Source organism: Dama dama, chromosome 8 (genome assembly GCF_033118175.1).
Source record: "Dama dama isolate Ldn47 chromosome 8, ASM3311817v1, whole genome shotgun sequence".
Lineage (NCBI taxonomy): Eukaryota > Metazoa > Chordata > Mammalia > Artiodactyla > Cervidae > Dama > Dama dama.
The window spans coordinates 4,875,430-4,893,780 of NC_083688.1; the positions used below are offsets into that span (position 1 = coordinate 4,875,430).

At 44.7% G+C, this 18,351-nt stretch overlaps 1 protein-coding gene across 2 annotated transcripts in view; it reads left to right on the forward strand.

The window, feature by feature from the left end:
• Positions 1–18,351, forward strand: part of ALPL (alkaline phosphatase, biomineralization associated) — a 61,317-nt gene that overhangs the window by 6,882 nt on the left and 36,084 nt on the right. The window contains exon 1 of one of the 2 annotated variants that reach the window (XM_061148108.1): positions 2,060–2,160. The exons of the other annotated variant lie outside the window; for it this stretch is intronic. The gene's annotated coding sequence lies outside the window, so the exon portion shown is untranslated. Of the gene's footprint in view, positions 1–2,059; positions 2,161–18,351 lie in introns of those variants that run through there. 2 annotated transcript variants of the gene reach the window in all.

The following is an 18,351-nucleotide window of genomic DNA, read 5'->3' on the forward strand; positions in this document are numbered from 1 at the left end:
GCTCATTTAGTCTCAACAGCACCCCTGTGTGGCAGGTGCAGTTGTTCCCACTTTACAGATGAGGAAGCTGAGGCACAGAATTACCCCGCGGGGAAGTGGGAAATACACACATTCATCCCCTGCCATTTCCAATCCACCCACTCAAGGCTGCTTCCTTCTTTGTGGTATGAATGACACAATCTATCTTCCTAGAAGAGTTTGGTTCCTTATTTTGAAATCATCAAATCCAATAATTCATATTTCAGCTTTAGTTAGCCTATCAAGATAATCAGCGATAAATAGATTCCTCTTAACAGCTTATCTGAGCTCTCGCCTTCATCACTTGAGTTCACTTTTGTGAAAATGCTGTGTGTTTTAATTTTTCCCCTTGACCTCATCCTTCCAACTAACATTTAAGGCAGTGGTTCCCAGCATTTTTGGCACCAGGGACTGATTTCGTGGAAGACAATTTTTCCACGGATGGCAGGGTGGGAGGGTTGGTGGTGATGGTTTCCAGATGATTCATGTGCATTACATATATTGTGCACTTTATTTCTATTATCGTTACATCAGCTGCCTCTCAGATCATCAGGCATTAGATCCTGGAGGTTGAGGACCCCCGATTTAAGGTCTTAACTCTGTCAGGAACTGAGCAAATCACTTTTAGTGACCTTATTTAACTTGTTATACTGTTTCATAGAGGCAAAAACTTAAGCTCAGAGAAGCCAAGTAACTTTCTCAAGGTCATACAGCTAGAAAGTGGGGATGAGACCCAAATTTAGGTCTCATGCCTTCCATCAGATTAATGTCTGGATTCAAATTTTTGCCTGGATACAAGCCCTTACTGTATATATGTGTTTTCAGTAGAACCATCTGTCTCTGGGGTTTGCAGTCATTGGGGGTGGGCAGTGTCAGGGAGGGGAGCAAGCATAGGCACCCTCCTGGTTGGACAGTGGCTTCTGTTCTCCCAGACAATGGGCTTTGGCCTGGACCCCCCTCTTGTAGTCAACAGGAAGGAAAGGATGATTGTAGTAGGCAGCATCCTCAAAGAACCAGAGGGGCCTGGGTTCGAATCCCAGTCCTGCCATTTCAAGCTGTGTGACCTTGGGTAAGTCCTTTTCCCCCTTGGCTTTTGGTTATCCTGTCTGACAACTGTGGCTTGATCCAGGGAGTCAGGGTTAGGACATTTCTAGTTCATGTGTGGCCTAAGTTGGCCTGCATACCGCCCCCTCTCCTGTGTTATACATGTCAGACATCACTAATCAACCTCTGTTCTCTTGCCTCTCTGGGCCTATACATGTCAGACATTACTAATCAACCACTGCGCTCTTTCCTTCTAAACCTCAGGTCCCTTCTAACCGCAGTCCTCCAGGCAGCCATCATTCACTCAATAGAGTTGGCACGCAGCAAATGGAAAGACGTCCTGAACCAAATTCGACTTAGGCATTGTGTGAACAGCAACGAGAAGGGACAGGCCCAGGGTGGTGCCCTGGTCGCTATGCTCCTTTAATCTTTATTTCCTGGTCTGGGAAAGCTGGAGGAACCCTGAGCTAGACCGCCCCAGAGCTCACCTCGGGTGTGGGGTGGAGACCTGCCCAGGAGCACCCAGCTGTGTCCCTGTCCACTCCTCAGAGAAGGGTGGGGAGGCGGGGTGGGCTTCTGGGGCTGGTCACAACCCAGGCTTGTTAAGACTGAGAAAAAAGGCTGGTTTCGGATCCCTCTTGGAAAGAGTTCCACTCACCCCTTCCCCCACCCTCCATAATAATATCCATAGTAGTAGTAATAGTAACGATGAGTTATTAACATTTCCTGAGTATCTGTTAGGCACCAAGCCACTCAGCTAAATGCTTTCTATACATTCGGGCTTTTAATCCTTCTAACAGCCCACTTTTCAAGTGAGGGAAGTGACTCAAAGGTGAAACAATGTGCCCACGTTTCCTCAGCTGGTGAACCAGCGGAGTTGCTGAGATTGGGGTTCGCCCATGCGTGCAGCCCTGCGGCGGTCTCCCCTCCCTGCTAGGTCTCCCGCTGACTCCTCCTTGCTCACCATCACCGTCTGTCCTTTGTGACTGTGACGTTCCTTCACCTGTGGAAAGTGCTCTTCTACCTGCAGAGCCATCCACGTCCACAAGGATGGGTGTACGCACGAAGAGCGCAGCAAGTGGCGTCTCCATGTTTGGGGTGAGAAAATTGAGTCTGGCGTCACATGGTGCGGAAACGGTAATCCCTGGGTCCTGGGATGGCCCAGGGGAGCCTGGGGTGGGAGGGTGGGAACATGGGCGTGTTGCAGCTGAGGTGGGGTTGAGTTACCCACTCTGTATCCTGAATGGACCAAAATGAGTTCCTGTTTTAATCCGCCTTTGGACCATGGATGAGTCACTCTGATTCTCCCCCACCTCAGGATGCAGGCTCTTAGACGTTTTCATTGTTTAAAGCTCTTTCTTATTCATGAAACCAGTGAATCCTGGAAACAGCCCGATAAAGTATTATCTTCATCTGCAGAAGGGAAACAGGCTCAGGTCAAGTGGATGGCAGAACCAGCCCTCCGACTCAGGTCGGGACCCCAGGCTCGTGATGTTTCTCCAGGTGTGTCCCCCGGCCTGCACGTCCTCACTTTTAACCCTGCCGTCCCCGCCTCTGCAGTGTCTTCCCTGCCTGTGTCGCCACTTGGCATCATCACTGCTTTTCTAGATCTTGCTTGGAAATCTTCAGCCCTTTGTCATCTGATCATCCTCGTAGTGTCTGGCCCTGCGTGAGTTCCTGGAGGGCAGGAACCCCATCTGAGTCATTCGTGAATCCCAGTGTCTCACAAGGTGCCTGCCTCCAGCAAGTGTCCGGGGACGTTCCCGTAGTGAAAGGCTGCTCCGCCTGGCAAGGGTTCCCACAGCCCAGGCGGGCTTGGTTCCCCCGGGGAAAGGGGGAAAGCCAGGAGCGCTGTCCTGCTGGGCGTGATGCCTGAGCTACTCCAGGCTGAGCCTGGCTGCCCTTCCCATATCTGCATCTTCTTTTTTTACCAATGACATCAGCTCATAATCATCACTGATTGGTCAGTGATTGGCAGCAGGATGGGCCAGTTTTCCTACTGGTGGCTCAGACCTTAGTCAGGTGTGAGTTTCCCCAGCGTCATACCTCTGACCAATCCTCTTGTCCAACTTGTTCACAGATGTACCCTCAGTGCCAAATAACCTCAAGCCAGGAACAGCCATCATTTGCTGAATCTATTATATGTACCGAATGTACTATAATATATGTACCAAGCATTCTGTATGCACTTAATACATATATGGTGAATGAATGAGTGAATTCTTACAGAGAATAACATCCCTTAGGAGCAAAGACCTTATAATGCCTCTGTTCCTCAGTTTTCCCACATGTCCATGAGAGGTATTTGGAGGAGTGATTGACACATATATCAATAGATGTTTGCTTTAAACAAGTCATGAATCAGGCTCTGTTTTAAGTGCTTTACTTAGCCTACTAAGTAAGTATTTTACATACCCTTTTCCATTTGGTCCTCTTAAAAAAAAAAAAAAGACATTATTTATTTATTTGGTTGCAGCTTGTGGGATCTTTGTTATGTGGCATGTGAACTCTTAGTTGTAGCATGTGGGATCTAGTTCCCTGACCAGGGATCGAACTTGCACCTCCTGCGTTGGGAACATGGGGTCTTAGCCTCTGGACTGCCAGGGAAGTCTCTTACTTGATCCTCTTAAACTTCTCACAGAGTAGGTACTCCGATCCCTGTTTTTACAGGTGAAAAAGCATGGAAGAGGAAAGGGACTTGCCCATGGTCAGGCAGCTCAGACATGGTTAAGCCAGAATTTGAACTTGGGCAGCTTGGCTCTGGAGTGTGGGTGCCTAATCACTTAATAAATGTTAGATAAAACTCTGCAGGCCAGATGCATAAACTCTTCTTGAACCTGATGGTTCTTCCGGAGCCCAACTCAGGGAAGGGGGTGCAAGGCAAGAAGTGAGCAAAAACCAGGAATAGACCACGGGATACTCGCCGGCCCCCTGGGCTGAGGATGTGGAGTTTATCTACCCCTGTGTGATTCCTGGGTGTGATTCCTGGCTGAAGGCAGGAACAAATAGGGGTGGGGAGACACCGCAGGGCAGTCCTGCTGTCTCCAGAACCAGGGTCAGGAGGAGGGCAGGCAATCAGCCTGGCCGAAGCTACTGCTAACTGCGAATCCTCAGTGGAGGACTGGCCCCAGCCTCTGTCCAGGGCTCAGGCCTGACCCTCCTGAGTTTCCATCTCAGGTTTCCAGAGTCTGCCTGGGGTGGGAAATCTCAGCGCGCTGGTTTGTGCAAGAACTTTGCAATTTCCCCTTTCGGCACCCAAGTCCCTGGGCTGGTCTGCCTGCCCCACTTTGTGCTTTTGGAGGAAGCAGATCGTTTCCTCTTGAGTGGCTACATGATTTGAATAATCAAGTGTTTCCCCGCTGGCCCACGGCCAGTCGGAGCTCGGTGTGCGAGGCCCCCCGTTTGGGCTCCGGGGCAGGCCTGCCAGCCTCCTGGTCCCGCAGCTTGCTGTCCTTTGTGAGGCTGAGATGGACAGAAAACCCCCGTCCGTTGGCTTTGCTGGGCAGGCCCCAGACGGTTTCTGTGACAGAGGCAGGGCTGCTCTCGCGCTTTGTCACCTCGCTGTCTGGAGTGACTCCTTTTGGAGGAAGGGGGGACTGTCCTCCAGGAAATTCACGCTGGAGTGGCCTTTATTGTCAGCTGGGTGTGACCTCTTGGCGCCTGTTGGTCTGTAGAAAGGAGGAAGCAGAGTCAGGAAGAGGGAAGATGGGTGCAGAACATTCGTTCATTCACTCAATGAATATTTCCTTAGCCCACCTGCCTGCTCAGCCCAAGACTGGATGCTGGAATTCACACATGAGCCTGGTCTAGCCTTTCCTTCAAAGATCACCCAGTGTGTGCGGAGATGGCCATGTAAACAAGAGTCCCGGGTGGCACAGGATGAAGGAAAGTTTAAGAGCTGTGGGACCAGGGGAGTCTCCCTAACCAATCCCTGGGTGGAATGACCACAAATTCTGCAGGAGATGGCATCATTCTTTTTTTTTTTCCTCCTTCCAGCAAATGCTGAGCATCTTTTTTTTTTTTTTAAGCATCTTCTGTAGGCATGCAGAGTTATAGGCGGAGATATGGGAGTGAACCGCACTCTCCTCCCTCCTGGAGCTTTAAAGACCATAAAGTGAAACTAGGTTTTGTATACAGCAGTGTGTATATGCCAATCGCAGCCTTCCAATTTATCCCTCACCCCCCTTACCCTCTGGTAACCATAAACTTGTTCTACACCTGTGGCTTCATTTCTGTTTTATAAAGAAGTTCATCTGTGCCCTTTTTTTTAGACTTCACATATAAGTGAATGATATATGATATTTATCTTTCTTTGACTTCACTCAGTATGATAATCTCTAGGTCCATCCATGTACACACTACTATATATAAAATAGATGACTAATAAAGACCTACCATATAGTACAGGAAACTATTCAATATTCTGTAATGACCTATGTGGGAAAGGAATCTAAAAAAGAGTAGATACATGTGTCTGTATGACTGATATTTGTATCTGCATATGTGGGAAAAGCATCTAAAAAAGATGCTATGCGGGAAAAGAATCTAAAAAGGAGTAGATGTGCGTGTGCGTATAACTGACATGTGTAAGTGTTGTGTTGCTGTGCGTCTGAAACTAACACAACATTGTAAATCAATGTGTGTGTGTGGTCAATCGCTAAGTCACCTCTGACTCTTGACTGTGTGCCACGGACTGGAGCCCGCCAGGGTCCTCTGTCCAGGGGATTTTCTAGGTAAGAATACTGGAATGGATTGCCATTTCCTCCTCCAGGGGATCTTCCCGAGCCAGGGATTAAACCTACGTCTCCTGCATTGGCGGGCAGATTCTTTAGCACTTAGCCACCTGAGACTCTACTCCAATAAAAATTTAAATGAAATAAAAATTCAAAAGTAAATAATAAATAAAAATTAGGTTAATTTCAGCCAACGACGAGCACTGTGAAGAGAAGAAACGGGATTGTGAAATAGTGAGGGACTGGGTTCAGAGGTGGTGACCTTTGACCTGAAGAAGGAGGAAGACCTGGGGGGCGGACGGGGGGGGGGGGGGGGGGGCGGAATGCAGGAGGTGCTAAATCCCTGGGGGAAGAGAGCGGAGCACAGAAGGTCAGAGTGGTGAGGGGAGGGGGCCAGGAGATGACCTCAGAAGCTGGGCTCAGACCCGGAGCTTGCAGACCTCTGACCCTACTCTGGGAGAGTCAGCAGCGCCTGCCAGGGCGCGTAGGTGGTGGGTGACCTGTTTGTTGGATGGCCCCTTGAAAACAACCTTTGGTGTTTGCCTGTACCAGTCCTCTCCAGGCACAGAGCGGGCAGCTGAGGCCCAGAGAGGGAAGGGGACCCTCCCAGATCTCAGAGGGAGATGGTGGGACTCTATCTGGCTCCCCTAGCCTCCCACCAGTCTCCCTCCAACATGCCCACGCAGCCCCTCTCAATTAAGGCAAACAGTTATTAAACACTTCCTCTTTGCCAAGGAAGTCATCTGTCTTGCCTCCTTTGACAGGAGGAAAGTGAGGCTCAGGGAAGTGACCTGGGTCCCATGTGATTGACCCTGGGCAAGTGACCGAACCTCAGTTCACTCATAAAATGGGGACAGTAGTGATCTCCCACTCACAAAACTGTTGAGCAGTCAGTGAGACACGACAGGTGTCGAGCTCTCTGTGGTGCTTGTCAGAATGTGAATATTTACCTAGCATTCTTATTTTAAGTTATTTTACGGACTCTGGGATCTTTCAGTGGCGTCATCGTGACCCTTGTTCAAGCACATGTGTCACTGGTTCATAATGGCTCTCTTGTCTGTTTTTTAAAGTTAATTAATTATTTTTGGCTGCTCTGGGTCTTCGTTGCTACTCATGGTCTTTGTTTAGTTGCAGCAAGCGGGGGCTGCTCTTTGTTGAAGTACGCGGGCTTCTCATTTCAGTGGCTTCTCTTGTTGCAGAGCATGGGCTCTAGGGTGTGCGGGCTGAATAGTTGTGATTTATGGGCTCAGTTGGGCTTCCGAGGTGGCGCAGTGGTAAAGATCTGCCTGCCAGTGAGTGCAGGAGACACAGGAGACTTGGGGTTCGATCCCTGGGTGGGGAAGGTCCCTTGGAGAAGGAAATGGCCATCCACTCCAATATTCTTGCCTGGAAAATTCCATGGACAGAAGAGCCTGGAGGGCTGCAGTTCATGGGGTCACAGAGTCGGACATAAATAAGTACGTGTATGGGACACACGCACACGCGGGCTCAGTTGCCCAGTGGCATGTGGAATCTTCCCAGACCAGGAATCAAACCCGTTCCCCTTGCCTTGGCAGGCAGGTTAGCAACTACTGAACCACCAGGTATGTCCCCTCTTGTCTATTTTATTATTAAAAATAGATTTAAAATGTCTATCAGCCATCATCCAATACCTTACATCTTCCTCTGGGCTCCTCCATCCTTCTCCCACCCTCCTTTCTTCAAGTGGGATAACCACTCTCCTGAGTCTGGGCTTTCTCATTCTTTTGCTTTTTACAAGTATTATTTTAAAATTTTGATTAATACTTTATTAGTAATTTTATGAGTATTGTCACATTTAGATGTATGTATCATATATAAAGTTTCTCATTCTCTTTGTCTTTTTTGATTAGTATTTAAAATCATAGATGTGTATGTTATATATATCATATAAAAATATATTTTTTACTTTATGAAAGTGTATCATGCTTTACATAATCTCCTTGGACTTGCTTTTCTCACTCAATCTTATTGCCAAGGTTGATCCAGTGTTGCATATAGCTATAATTCTTTTTTTTTTTTTTTTAAACTACTATGTAACATTCTACTGGGTAACTATTCCACAATTTTTAAAAGTTTTTATTTTATTGTTGGCTCCACCTCGCTGCTTGCAGCTCTTAGTTTCCCACTAGGAATTGAACCCAGGGCCTTGGCAGTAAAAGTGCCAAGTCCTAACCACTGGATTGCCTAGGAATTCCTGCCACAATTTTCTTTTTAGTCAATTTCTTGTTGATCACATTTGGGTCGTTTTCAGGTTTTGCTAGTGTAGAAAAAGCACCGACGACTACTGGTATACCTGCTTTCCTTTTATGTATTTATTGTAGGCGGGGTCTCCGTTGCTCCACCCGGCGGTCTCTCGTTGCGGACCTCGGGCTCTCTGCGCGGGCGCTTCAGTCACTGCAGCGCTTGGGCTCAGCAGCTGGGCCTTGAGGACCCCAGAGCCGGGACTCTGTCTGTAGTTGCTCTGTGATGTGTGAGATTTTCCAGGGCCAGGGATCGAACCAGTGTCCCTTGACCTACAAGGCGGATTCCTTTTTTTTTTTTTAATTTAATCAAACTAATGCATGTTTACTTATTTGTTTTTACAACACTTTATGGTAAAAAATTTCAAACATGCACAACAGTTGAGAGAACCCCGTAATGAAAGCCCTGGGCCCTGAGGGGCTTCACTCTGCTGAGCCGGCTTCTGTTCTCCACGGAGCTGTGTGTTTCTCATAGCGATGCTTGGATGAAAAGGTCGGAAGTCGTTGGGCAAACAAGAAAGGGTGTGTAAGAGCTTGTAGCTGCTGTAGTTCCTCACGTCTGTGCTTTGAAGCCTTAGCTTTTATCTTCCTGCTCCATTATGTGGTGATGTGTGTCACTTTGCGGCGAGGCATCTTCTTAACCACTGGACCACCAGGGAAGCCCTGCTGTTTCCATTTTTAAATGTAGTCTTCTTATTTCTTGAGTCAGTTTTGGTATGTTATAAATATATGGACTTCTTTGGTGGCTCAGACAGTAAAGAATCTGCCTACAATGTGGGAGACCTGGGTTTGATCCCTGGCTTGGGAAGATCCCCTGGAAGAAGGCATGGCAACCCATTCCAGTATTCTTGCCTGGAGAATCCCATGGACAGAGGAGCCTGGCAGGCTATAGTCCATGGGGTTGCACATATTTATATATTTTTAGAAATGTATGCATTTAATCTACATTTTTATACTTATTGGCAAAGGTTGCTTATAGCATTTTCTTAATTGTATTTCTCTTTTCTGTAATAACTATGTATTATCTTCTCCCTCTCTTTATTTTTTAAAATGAATCTTGCCTCAAGTTTATCATCTTTTTTAAAGCACCAATTTGTGGCTTTGATCTTCTCAACTTAATCTTTTTTTTCCTGTTTTGTTGATTTTGCTCTTTATAATCTCCTTTCACTTTGTTTGAGTTTCTGTTTTTTCTAATTTCCTTAATTGGAAACTTAGTTTATTAATTTTTAGCCTTTCTTTGCTGCATCGCACAATTTTTGATTTATCGTGTTTTATCATCAATTGGTGCTAAGTGGTGTTTAATTTCTGCTGTGGCATTTCTCTGATGTATGAGTTACTTAGGAATTCTTTTTTAAATCTCCAAATACAGGGGGAATTGTTTGTTCTTTTAAAAACTGACTTCTAAGTTAATGGTCAGAGAATGTGGACTGTGTGAAGACCTGCTGTTTAAGATGTGAGACTTGCTTTGTGGCCTGGTGTGTGATGAATTTTTTGTTTGCGCGTTCCTGAAAAGAATGTGTGTGTACTTTGTTTCTGCTACCCTACTTTTTCATTGCAACTTACTTTTCTTTTAATAGTTTATTACTTTAAAAAATTATTAGCTGTAGCTTTGCCCGTAGACAAGATGAGCATTTTCTTATATCCCTTGGTCTCTCTCTTCCCTCTCAGCCCTTAAGCTCTTCAACAACTTGCCTTTGAGCCCCCATGACAGCACTTTAAAGTTATCTAGATTTTTCAGTTCTGAGGTGTGTGTGTGTGTCTATGCACATGCTAAGTCACTTCAGTCATGTCTGACTCTGTGATCCTGTGGACTGTAGCTATATATATATATATATCTTTTTTCTTTGATCTGGAATTTTTTTTTAAACACCAAAGTTTACTAAGTTATTTGCTCAGCTTTCATATATCTTTAGTATCATCTGAGGAATTTGTTTCTATTACTGAAGTATTAATAATTACTTCAAAAAAATTTTGGGGGGGTGTACAAACCTTTAACATTTGAATGGCAATTTAGCTGGATATGAAATTCTCAGTTCAGATTCTTTTCCTTTGGTACTTTGGTCAATTCAATTTGACACTTACTCCTTTGTAAGTGATCTGTTTTTCTCTGGACTTTGAGAATGCTTTTTTATTCTGATATTCACTGTAATATTTCTCAGTGTGCATGTTTCATTATTCATCCTGTTTGGTGTATTTGGGGCCCTTTCAAATTGAGATCTATCATCTTTCTTCAGTTCCAAGGTTATCTTCATTATTTCTTCCAATATCTCCTCCTTTGATTTATTTTCCTCTCCTGGGACTCTTAATATCTAGATGTTGGCAATTATATTTCATCTCTCTTTTTTTGTTGTTGATATATAATTTCATTCAATAAAATGTACAGATCTTAAGTGTTCAGTGTAGTGGGTTTTTTTTAACTTTATATTTTGTATTGACGTATAGCATAATAACTATAAAACTCACAGAACTGGACATGACTGAGTGACTGAACTGAACTGATGGCCAAATAACAATGTTGTGGTCATTTCAGGTAAGCAGCAAAGGGACTCAGCCATACGTATGCAGGTATCCGTTGTTGTTGTGAGTTGATCAGTTTTGTCCAATTCTTTGCAACCCCATGGACAGCACCATGCCAACATTTCCTGTCCTTCACCGTCTCCCAGAGTTTGCTCAAACTCACATCCACTGAGTCAGTGATGCCATTCAACCGTCTCATTCTCTGTCATCCCCTTGTCCTGCCTTCAATCTTTCCCAGCATCAGGGTCTTTTCCAATGACTTGGTTCTTCTCCTCTGGTGGCCAAGTATTGGAGCTTTAGCTTCAGCATCAGTCCTTCTAATTTTAGTATATGTGCTGCCAAAGCGAGCACATGCATCAACCCTTCTAATGAATATTCAGGACTGATTTCCTTTAGGATGAACTGATTTGATCTCCTTGCAAACCAGGGAACTCTCAAGAGTCTTCTCCAGCACCACAGTTGAAAAGCATCAATTCTTTGGTGCTCAGCTTTCTTTATGGTCCAACTCTCACATCGATACATGACCACTGGAAAAACCATAGCTTTGACTATACGAACCTTTGTTGGCAAAGTAATGTCTCTGCTTTTTAATACGCTGTCTAGGTTTATCGTTGCTTTTCTTCCAAGGAGCAAGCATCTTTTAATTTCATGGCTGCAGTCACCATCTGCATTGATTTTGGAGCCCAAGAAAATAAAGTCTGTCACTGTTTCCATTGTTTCCCCATCTGTTTTGCCATGAACTCATGGGACAGGATGCCATGATCTTCATTTTCTGAATGTTGAGTTTTAAGCCAGCTTTTTCACTCTCTCTCACCTTCATCAAGAGGCTCTTTAGTTCCTCTTTGCTTTCTGCCATAAGGGTGGTGTTATCTGCATATCTGAAGTTACTGATAATTCTCCCTGAAATTTTGATTCCAGTTTGTGCTTTATCCAGCCTGGTACTCTGCATATAAGTTAAATGAGCAGGGTGACAATATGTAGCCTTGATGAACTCCTTTCCCAATTTAGAACCAGTCCATTGTTCCATGTCCGGCTCTAACTGTTGCTTCTTGACCTGCATGCAGATTTCACAGAAGGCAGGTCAGGTGGTCTGGTATTCCCATGTCTTTAAGAATTTTCCACAGTTTGTTGTGGTCTACACAGTCACAGGCTTTAGCGTAGTCAATGAAGCAGAAGTAGATGTTTTTCCAGAATTCTCTAGCTTTTTTTATGATCAATGGATGTTGGCGATTTGATCTCTGGTTCTTCTGCCTTTTTCTAAATCCAGCTTGTACATCTGGAAGTTCTTGATTCAATTACTGTTGAAGCCTAGCTTGAAGGATTTTGAGCGTTTCTTTGCTAGCTTGTGAAATGAGTGCAATAGTGTGGTAGTTTGAACATTCTTTGGCATTGCCCTTCTTTGGAATTGGAATGAAAATGGACCTTCCCCCCCAGTCAATGTAGTATTTTGACCCATCACATTACCTTATAAACAGAACCCCAAAATAAGATTTTAAAAAATGTTCTATCGAGTTCCCTCATACCCCTTTCCAGTCTATTTTTCCTCCCAAATTGCAATCATTATTCCCATTCCTTTTACCATAAATAAGATTAGTCCTCTTCTAGAATTTCACATAAATGAAAGCATACAGCAAGTACTCTCTATGTCTAGCTTCTTTCACTTAGCATAATGCTTTTGATATTTATCTGTGTTTGTTGCCTTGGTAGCTCTCTTTTTTTTAACCAAGTGATTTTCCATTGTATTGCTATACCATACCACCATTGTTTATTCATTCTTCAGTTACTGAATATTTGAACTATTTCCAGTTTGGGGATATTATGAATAAAGTTCCTTTGAATGCTTTATAATCTTTGAGTGTAAATACTTAGGAGTGAAATTGCTTGATCGTGTCATAAGTATATGTTTGTTTGACAAACTCTTTTTCAAAAGATTATTACACAATCATGAGTTTTTCTACGTTTTTGTCATGTTGACTTGGTGTTAGTCATTCTGGTGGATGTGAGAGGTGTTTTTTTAATTTTTATTTACCTGATAATGATGTGAAGTACCTAGAGCTATTGGTCACTTGTATGTTTTCTTTTTTTTGCAATGGTTAAGTCTCTGGCCCGTTGTGTGGCGTGGGGAGGAAGAGTTAATCATTTTCTTGGGAACTTCGTGTGCGTGTGCTCATTCATGTCTGACTCTTTGCCACTCCATGGACTGTAGCCCGCTAGGTTCCTCTGTCCATGGGATTCTCCAGGCAAGAATACTGGAGTGGGCTGCCATTTCCTCCTCCAGAGAATCTTCCCAACCAGGGATCGAACCTGCGTCTCCCGCATTGGGAAGTGGATTCTTTACCACTGAGCCACCCTGTCAACTTCAGGAGTTCTTTATTTCCTGGGTACAAGTCTTTTGTAAGCTATGTGTATTGTGCAGATTCTTTTCTAGAATATATCTTATCTGTTCAGTTTCTTAATGATGTCTTTTTTTTTTAAGATTTATTTATTTTTTGGCCATGGTGGGTCTTGGTTGCTGCACTCGGGGGCCATTCTTTGTTATGGAGCACAGCCTCTGGGCATGGAGGCTTCAGTAGTTACCGCTTTGGGCTTAGTTGCCCTGTGGCATGTGGGATCTTCCTGAACCAGGGATGAAACTGGTGTCCCTTGCATTGCAAAGTGGATTATTAACCACTGGACTACCAGGGAAGCCCAATGCTATCTTCTGATGAGTAGAAATTTTAAATGTTGAGTGAAGTCCAACTTACCAATTTTTTAAATGAATTTAAGATTCCTTGTCTTACCCAGAGTCACAGAGATCTCTGCTTATATTATCTTCTAGAAGCATTATGGTTCTGGCTTTACTTATTTTTTTAAATTGAAGGATAATTGCTTTATAGTTCTGACTTTTATAATTAGATTTATGATCCATTTCAAATTGATAGAGTAAGATGGGGGTTGGTGTTTAACTTTTAACCAATCTTTTACCATTTCTTTTATATTTTCTATTTCTTCATCCTTTCTGGCTGCTTCCTAGAGATAGTCCTCCATCTGATATCCCAGTTCCGTATTTCATTGCTCAGATGCTGTATCTGTTCTATAATTCATTCTACCTATTATATTTGTTGTTTCAACTGGTTTTTCATATGGAATATTTCCACCTGGATCCTTTAACAATTTCTTATTCTCTTTTATTTCACTAATATTGTATTTCTTTCACGTGTTTCTAATGCTTGTTTTAGAATTCTTGTTTTAAAATCCATCTGTTGAACCTGGCCAGGTCCAGTGGTATCTCTAATCAGTTTGTTTTTCTTTGGAAGGCGGTGTGCTCCCCGGATTCCCTGTTCTTTAACCCGTAATCTCATTCCTCAGGGGAAGGGAACGTTCAGCTCGCCTGTCTGGTGCTGCATATTGGGATAAAAATCCAAGCCTGACCCTGGTCTCTGTCAGCATGGTTGAGCCCAAGGAGAGGCCGGTCCCAGAGTGGAGACCCCCAGGTGCCAGAATTGCATAGTTCCTCCTGGGTTTAGCATCACAACTCCCCCCACCCCCACCAAGTAACTAACTCTACGGGACTGAGCCTCACTTTCTCTTTTTTAAAACTTGGTTTATTTCTGGCTGTGCTGAGCCTTCGTCACTGTGCACAGGTTTTTTCTAGTTGCGGCAGGCGGGGGCCAGTTGCTGCACGCCGGGGCTCAGTGGTCGTGGCACATGGGTCTAGTTGCGCCGTGGTGTGTGGAATCTTCCCAGCCTGGGAACCGAACCCACGTCCCTTGCATTGGCAGGCAGGTTTTTACCCAGTGGATTACCAGGGAAGTCCTGAGCCTCACTTTCTGAGTGCTAGCAAGAAGCAGCCAGGGGAGGGGACTGTCTGCCTAGGTCAGAGTCCACCAACCTCCAGGTCTGGAAGAGAAGGGCTGGCGGAGTGACTGTCAGCCTGTTAGTTCGCTCTTGATTTCTGCAGTTCCTTAGTGCCTGCTCCGTGGCCCTGATGTTACTCCAGCAGACAGACACTTGGGCCGTCTGCCTGGGCCCTGCCTGTTCCAGTGAGAATACTGGCCTTCATTTCTTGATGGCAAGTGGGCATGTTTTGGGGGCGGGGGCTGGGGCGGGGGATGGAGGGGTTGTGCTGGGGAAGTCTTGATGCAAAGAGGCAAGAGCAGAGCCCAAACTCTGTGTTCTGTTCCATGGTGTTCTCCACGCCCGCTCCAGGCCCTACCCCTTCTCCTGGCGGCTGCGTCCCCACCCCCCACCCCCTTCCACCTCCCCAGGAGACTCCGCTTCCCTCCACAAGTTCTTAGGCATAGTGACGTTTTGCTCTATTGTTACTCTGGTGTTGATTTTCGGGAAAGGGGCCCAGAGCCATATGTCTTCCCTCACTGTTTCAAGGGAAAGTACGTGCAGCACCCCCACTGCATCGCCAGCCGGAGCACAAAACTTCAAAAGAAAAATAGCGAACTGACTCAGGATGGCACTGGAGTCAGCCACATTGGGACAGAAAGACCCAGAATTTTTAATTAGCATCAGGAGCATACAAAATAGATAAGGAAAGATATTGGCAATGTAAAACAGTATAAGAAACTGTATTAGAACAGCATTACACAATAGAAGGACCATGTGGAAATATGAAATTTGGTTTAATATGAAAAGTCAGCTTTATCATCTGTTCCTGCCCCAACCTTTGCATGCAACTAGCAACTCACTGTTCCCTAAAAGAAGGACTTTGACCTCCAGACTTCACATGTGCTGCTGTTCACTCTAGTTAGTCTGTCTTCCCTGCACTTCTGCTGGAAAAATTCTGGTACATCCTCAAGATTCTTTTCCTGAAGGCCTCTCGTGGGCAGTGTGATACTCATTAGGAGCATGGGGCTCTAGAGTTAGGAAACCAGATGCCCATCCTATTCAGGTAACTGACTGTGTGACTTTGGGAAAGTCTCACTACCTCTCTGGACCCCTGCTGGGAAAAAATGAGAGTATTGAGTTAGATTATTTTAGAGCCCCTTTCAGCTCTGACAAGCTGGTACAGTTGTTTCAGGAAGTGGGTGACCTCATTCAGGTTCTGGAAGTGGGCTCTTGTCTAACACTCAGAAATGAATTGTCTGAGGAGACACACGTGCTGACCAGGCAAGAGGCTTTATTGGGAACCCAGGAGGACTGCTCCACTACATGGCTTGCAGTCTTGGGTTTTATGGTGGTGGGATTCATTTCCAGGTTGTCTCTGACCAACCATTTTGACTCAGAGTCTTTCCTGATGGTACTCGCATTGCTCAAGCCACGATGGATTCCACGTGGAACACGGAGGACTCTGGAGGGCTAGTAGGACATGTGACATCTCCTTTTGACCTTTCCCAAATTCTTCCAGGTGGTAGTAGCGTGTTAGTTCCGTGTTCCTTGCCAGGACCTCCTGTCATAAAGTAACTTATGCAAATAGTAACTATGGTGCTTGGCCAGTTTTGTGTTTCCCCTAACAACTCCCTGCTGAGAGACTTCAGTTCCTACTCAAGATACTTCTTGGGAACTGGAGCAGCAATCCCTTTCTTCTGTAACTCCTTCCAGCTAAGATGGCTGTCGTCCTGCCTCGTAGATAGAAGTCTCTCTCCACATGATCTGCATATAGGTATTCTGTGCCCAAAACCAACACTCACCCTCGTGGTGACAATTTAGCCTGAAACTATTTGACCCCATCGGAGATGAAACGGAGAACATAACAGGAGGCCTAACAGGATGGTCATCACCAGGCCCCAGGAAAGGAAGGCGAAGGGCTTCAGGGTGTGATTTTCTTCTGATTTGTTGATGGTGAAGTAATAGGGCAGTGCTCCAGGCGTCTAACATTCAGCTTGAAGTTACCATCTCCACCTGGATGGGGGCCCCCGGTTCTCAAAGATATTGTTATGCGTGTTTGTTGAGTGGGCACTGGGATCCTGCCCCAAGGCTCTGCCACCTCTTGAATGCTCTCCCCTGTTTCTGTATCTTCTCCCTTCGCTTATCAGCCGCTGTTTGCATCTGAGTTCCAGAGAACTCAGGAAAGGTCAAGGAGGCCGAATGAAGCCTATTCCCTACAAGGATATAAAGAAATAGAGGACCCAGAAGGGCTCTGTACTGCAAAGGCCCACAGAGTTCTGCTCAGTTTTAATTCAGGGAACTGGGCCACTACGGCTCTGGCAACTTCCTGTCAAAATGTGGCATGGTGCTGCCTCGATTTGAAGAATCGACTCTGAACTGTAAGTTTTTCTGAGTTGCAAGTCTTGGATCTGAGTCTTATATGATTAAAACCTCAATTGCTTGGTCTGCCATGGTGGTGTAACCGACCCAATTAAAGGTAGTTGGAGGAGTGACAAGTGGAATTTTAATAGAGTAAATCTCATTTCTTTTCAGGAAAGTAAGCCTGAAACCCAGTCTGGACCTGGTATTTTGGGGAAACTCATCTAAGTAGGTTTTAACTTTAAATGTAATATTAACATATAGATAAAAGGTGCTATTGGTCATCATATATGTCTCTTCTTTTTGTTAATGTATGATCTAAAGCAATTTCCTTGTCTAAAAATGTAATAGTTACAAGAGAAGACCTTTAAAAAGTAAGGTTGCAGTTACTAGTGGCCAGAAGACATTGTTTTGAGAACATCTGGTGGCATCCAAGTCTGACACAGCTCAGCAAACAGTTTCTTAGCAACACAAGGACTAGCCTTAAGTTACAACCGTAGCGTCATCTAGTTATTTCTTTGGATGTCTGAGTCACAGTTACTCCATTTTTACTTTTAATTGTAATATTCTTCTTAATAGCCAAAGCAGATGTCACCATTAATGATGTTAGTATTTCTCTAGGTATGAGAAGATGCCAGAATTGGGACTCATAAAGTCTTCTCCTGGAAATAACTATTTGAAGGCCTCTTCTTCCAATTTTTCCCAGAGTACCAAGTGCCTCATTCCTGATCTCCACCCTGAACTACTTTCAAGAGGCTGTTGAAGGTCAGCAGCTGCAGTAATTTAATCTTTGCAGAGGTAGATGACAAGTGCCGATTTCCAGTCAGCAGACTCCGTTCATGGTCATAAATTTGACCATGGTTTGGGGGCTCATTTCATGACCATTTATATCCCATGGTGCCGGGAATGCTTATTCCCTGGGTCTGGCAAAGATTTCGTTGACAGACCATTCAATGTACTATTGGACTAGGCCTCATTAACAGTGCCAAAAAGCTCCAGACCACCTATCTTTACTAGCCTCTTATGATACAGGAAAATATTCCCTCTTGTTGCTTCTTCTCATATCTAGAGTTAGACACTGTTACAGTCATTGAGCTCATGGATCTACATGTCATCATTTTATCAGAGGCTCAGTCAAACATTTTATTATGTAGGAAATAGCAATTTTGTAAAAGATAAAATACAAATAACATAGCTAGCAGTATTAGTAAAGTCATAAGTAAGAATTGAGCCAAAACTTCCATTAGGTGCAGCCCAATATATTCCAGGTCATCTAATTTAGTCTATTCTGTACCAATCCTTATCTTTCAAGGAAATTATGTTTTGGCATTGTCCATAAGGAAGATCCCCTGGAGGAGGGCATGGCAACCCACTCTAGTTAGTATTCTTGCCTGGAGAATCTCCATGGACACAGGAGCCTGGTGGGCTACAGTCCACAGGGCCCCAAAGAGCTGGACATGACTGAAGCGACTGAGCGTGCATTGTCCACAAGGCACACAGTCCAGTTCCTAGTGTTACTAGACTGATTATCCTTAGGATGATTTAATTGTTCCCAACATAGAGGCAACTTTAAACTTAAATTACTATCGCCTGGTGTTTTC